Source organism: Lathyrus oleraceus, chromosome 6 (assembly GCF_024323335.1).
Source record: "Lathyrus oleraceus cultivar Zhongwan6 chromosome 6, CAAS_Psat_ZW6_1.0, whole genome shotgun sequence".
NCBI classification, from domain to species: domain Eukaryota; kingdom Viridiplantae; phylum Streptophyta; class Magnoliopsida; order Fabales; family Fabaceae; genus Lathyrus; species Lathyrus oleraceus.
In genome coordinates, this window is record NC_066584.1 from 473,413,135 (window position 1) to 473,418,596 (window position 5,462).

The 5,462-nt window shown below is 30.8% G+C and overlaps 1 non-coding gene across 1 annotated transcript; it reads right to left on the reverse strand.

The window, feature by feature from the left end:
- Positions 1-5,126: 5,126 nt before the first annotated feature.
- TRNAH-GUG (transfer RNA histidin (anticodon GUG)) lies at positions 5,127-5,198 on the reverse strand. The gene has a single exon. It is a non-coding gene; the product is annotated as a tRNA-His (tRNA).
- Between the last annotated feature and the right edge of the window lie 264 nt (positions 5,199-5,462).

Below are 5,462 nucleotides of genomic sequence, written 5' to 3' on the forward strand. Positions count from 1 at the left end.
TATGGAGGATTAATGTTGTATATAAATGGATTCATGTTGTATATATCAATGGATTAATGGTGTATAACATTGGATTAAAGGATGAAATCAATATGAATTTTACACTTTTGCAGCATGCGAACAGGTTACCAATTAAATATATATCCACTGTTTTTCAAACAAATTTTTTTAAAATAACTAACACTTTAGAGAGCGCTTTGTCCAGAAAGCGCCCTCTAAACACTTTACATTGACAACTTTAGAGGGCGCTTTTTCCTGAAAGCGCCCTCTAAACACTTTACACTGACAACTTTAGAGGGCGCTTTTTCCAGAAAGCGCCCTCTAAGGTGTCCCTGTATGGACCACTCCAGAGGGCGCTTTTTTCTTAAAGCGCACTATAATGTGGCCACTTTAGACAGCGTTTTCTCCAGGAGAACAAAGCGCTGTCTTTACCTATGCCAGCGCCAGATTAGAGGGCGCTTAAAAGCGCTGTTATAGGCCAAAATAAGCGCCCTCTTTTCCCTTATTTGGCGTAGTGTATTAAGACACCGAGTAATATGAGTTAAACTCTAATGTCAGTTTATTGAACAAATAACTTCAAACATAATAAAAAATTATTTGTGATATTTGCATTTAAAAAAAATGTAATTTATGAAAAAAAAATTAAAATCATATATACTAAAAGATAGAAATAAATAATGAAGATGCAGTGTAATAATTAAAAAAAAAAAAGAGACAGAGAAATAATAAATTGAACAAAAATAAATAACATAAATAAAAGAAATAAAGAATAACAAGATTTCATTAGAGATTTATATTGATTCGGACTAAACCCAAATAATCTTACGAAACAATTTGAACTTCTGCATAGGATCAACTCAAGAACCTTCCACAAATAATCATAGCTTTTTCACTCATTCAACTCAATAACCTCAAATAACCATAACTTTTTCACAAGCTCATCTCAATAACCTACAATCAAACTTTTTGTAATTTTAGCTCGCAACCTTTAAATCTATTACAAAATGATCACAAGAAAACTATGTTATTGAATTAAACAATTACAACTTATAATCAGGACAACACAAGTCTTATATGAAACTATTCGGTCTCTTTACACTAAGACAATTATAGTGAAAAGATCTTTATAAAAGAATGAGAGAAAGAAAGACAGTAGAGAGTTTTTATTCAAAAAAAATTGTGTATTTATAAATGAGGAGAAACCTCCTTCATATGAAAAACATGTGGCACAAAAAGGCGACGATCCATGGACTTTTTAACCTTTTAACCAATTACACTCTTATCTTAATCGATTAGTTTTACCCAAAAAAGGAAACTTTGATTTTCGACATCATTTAATTGATTAAAAAACTTTTTACTCAATAAGGAGATGTTTCACTTTGTTTTAATAAATTAAAAGTAATTCATAATCAATTAACTATTGTATTTTATCTTCCTAATTGATCAAACAAGATTCTTAGTCTTTTAAGCACTCGTCCAAATTGGTTTTAAATTTTATCAAAAAGAGGAGTGGCTTTAAAATACTTTTTGTGTGTGTGCATTACCTTAGTATTTCAAAACATAATCTTGCTTAATTTACAATTAAGTGACCAAACACTAGATAAAACTCTAAGTGCGAGATAAGAAGGGCTTTCACAACTTCATAACTTTAAATTCTTTTGTTTGATTTCTCACACTTGATTTAAACGCTGTCTAGCATTTTTAACTTGTGCTTGCTTCTTTACTAACGAGACTTAAGGTTTTTTTTCATTCTTCATCATCAAAACCAATGGAAGGTATTATCTAGACAACACATGAAACCACAAAGGTTTTAAGAATATCTCTATGTTTTAAGAATATATATATGTTTACAAGTATTTTTTGTTTAAGGAAAGTAAAAAAAAAACTAAAAAAAATAACAAATATTTAATTTGTTCGATCACGGGAGTCTTAAATATTTATTATACACACTCACAAGATTTATGGTTGAAATAGAATAAAAAGGGTTTTAAGGCGGCTTGTTGAAAAAAGAAATAGATTGGAATAAAATGATGTTTAAATTAAAAGAATATAAAAGTAAGAATATTTAAGGTAAAAAAGAAAATACTAATAGCTTGGAATTGTAAATTACTTGAAAGGTAAAGTGTAAGAAAAGTAAAGGAATTAAGATTCAAATGTTGCTGCAATTTTAAAGTACTTTGAGTTGAAATTACATTAAATATTTTGGGACATGTCTTGTTAAAGATCAATATAATCAACATAGGTTCTCTATTAATATATAAACTTTTTAAATAACATAACATTTTAAAGTCAAGTAGTGTACTTAACTTCATAAATGAATCTTGATTTACAAGGTCATTAATAGATTTTTCGATAGCCTTAATTATCATCTTTAGGTGACTAGATACGACAATATTAGACCACACAATCATTCGATGGGTCAATGACCATTTTATGTCAGGAAACATATTTTGGCATCTTCGATGTCAACATGTATGAAATCCATTTTGTTTGGTGGTATGTTGTTTGATATTAAAAAGGATAGTTGAAGTTAGTGCTCCCAGATTTTGAAGTGTTGGTCAAATTAGGATGAAATTGTAAATTGATTTTTAATTAACCACTAAAAAATTGGACTTTGAGAGACTTCCATGTTTGTTATTCCTCAAATGTAACAGTAAGTTCAACATAACCCCAAGGTTTTACAGTCGAACCGTTGAACCCTTGCATATCGTACCCGACATGTGGGATTAAATTCTTCTCAATCAATTTTTTACGTAGAACATATCAAACTTTATGATGTCGCAAGATCTACCTTCATTAATAGAAAATAATTTATCAAAAAAAAATCGTTTATACTTCCACTGGAAAAACTAATCGATGATTTGAAGTTCATGTCACTAGTTTATCATTATAAAAGGATGAATGAAGATGAATGAAAAAGGTGGAGTCATTCAAGTTGGTGACTTAGTCATTGTAATACTTTAAGAATCTTTGAACTTTAATTTTGTTGAATTGAAGTTTGTGAAATATCCTCCTGATATCACAACGAAGGTGGAGAAATTATGTCACATACTCACATGGGGTTTTATGCATTATGGTAGACGAACTTAAGAATATCTAGTTTGTTAGGGCCTTGAGTCTAAGTGTATCTTTCGAGCTTTTTTTTTGTACTTATCACCACATTATTTTCCATGTTAAGCCTAAGAAGTATGTAAGGACTATGTAAATCTCTAGAAGAGCCTCAACCTTTGCAAGTGAACTATTTCAACTTTCTTTTATGTGTCAGTTTTTCTATTGCATCTTTCAAATATAATTAAATGTTAGTGTATTGGTCGTTTCTTATATGAAATATGCAGTTTTTCATCTTATTTATCTTGAACATATCAACATTGATATGTGGAGTTGGATGTGTCCTTCCTTGAACTCAATGCTTGAACTCTCTATGAATATATGCTCGATATAGGCAGTGAACAATGTATAATGGATGAATCATCTCAAGGGACCTCTGAGTCCTTTCTCCCATTTATTATTCTCATCACGACGACGATTTTATTGATTCGTTATTGAAAAGTTTATTCGAGGAGAATCTTTCTCTGGATAATTTTCAATCTTGCTTGTTTCTCCCGTTCTTACCTTTTCTCATGTTGATTTTTTTTCCTGTACTAAATGTAGGCATATGCTCGTATTAGTGTATTATTTGTATCCTTGGTATTTTGAATCCAATTTATTTTACAAATATACGTTTAAGGGAGATCCATAACTCTAACATGTATACTTTCATTTCAGTGTTGACGTGGTTGACTAAGATAGCTTCCTTTTTTGAAGTGTTTAGTGTAAATTTGCAATGGCTCATATTTCTTAAATTATGGCTCCTTGGGTCTATTGATTTTGGTATTTCCGTGAGGTAAAGTGAAGTAAGAGGTGTATTCTCGACATATTTTCTCCCAGGATCCTATGGAGTTAGCTCGTACACTCAACCATATTCTAGATCTCTTCTTAAGGGGTTAAGGCGAATAACATGTATTTCATGGAACACTGAGCTCCTTGATTATAAGGATACCTTCAACATTTTCTATAGGCTTGTGTAGTTTGGATGTAATGTCGCATGTCTCCATTTGAGGGGGTTTCCAAAGGATCTCTGGATAGAAAAACTTATGATTCTATATGTTAATAGACCTTCGACTAGGGACCTAGAATTTTTTGCAAGCCTAAGTGAATACATAGAAATCGTTATAACGTCTTATTCCTCCTTTGAAAGGGATATGGCGTTTCATTCAAACAACAATGACGCATGGAATAGAGAGTAAACTCTGAAGATGATCGTGCATCTTTAACATGTTGATGGTCAAGGTTCCTTAATAGCCTTTACCCATTAGTTGAATATGCCAATTTTAGTCAGTAACCATTCGCTACTGACCTTGCATAGTTACGTATGACTTAATGTGATGATGGATCTGAATATTTATATATAAATATTTTTCATTTTTATTAGAATTGTGATAAAAACACCTTGAATGAAAATCTTATAAATTATTCAACACATTTTGCATCTATATCTAACTCTTTATTCATATTAATAGTTAAAGTTTTTTATTTCAAGTATTGTAAATTTGGTTTCATGGCTATGTTGTATTATGTGGATGAAATACTTTGTTTAATGATAATTGTCACCTCGTGAAGGAGAGTCAACTCAACAAAGATGGGGAATAGGGTGTAGAAAGATGTATGTGTTTCTTTTTATTTTTTAATAGATCTAAACCCTTCAATAATTTAAATGGATCCAATAGTATATTTTTGATGGTACAATGCGAGGTACTTTATTGCTCCCTCACTTTATATGCCACATTTTTTACATGTCTCAACCCGACATGATTTAATGCTAATATTGTTATTCGTGCACTAGTGTCAAGTATGTGGTTACTTGTTAAAATTAACATACATACAAACATTAGTAAATTAACAAAGATTTTTTTATGGTACACTTATGAGGGACTTAATAGCTCACTCACTTTAGAAGACACCCTTTTTTTACATGTCTTCATCCTAATATGGTTATTCGTGCACTGGTGTCAAGTATGCAGCGACTTATTGCAATTAACATACATAAAAATATTCATAAATTAACATAGATAAAAATATTTATATATTGTGGCTGCTGGGATTCGAGCCCAGGTCTCCACGGCCACAACGTGGAATTCTTACCACTAAACTACAGCCACATGTTGTTATAGATGTTAAATTTTATCATTACTACAAAATCAAATTAGAAAAACTTTGAAGTGAGAGATTTCCAATTTGACACAATTATGAGTTCGAGTGTATCTTCTAGACTTTTTTTTTATTTTTAAAATCAACTATCGCAACATCATTTTCCTTGCATGTTTGAGGGTTACTAGAACGATACCTTTGATTCCTTTAAGATCTTTTGCCTATGCTAGTGAACTATTTCGCCTTCTTTTTATGAATTAGTATTTGATTGTGTC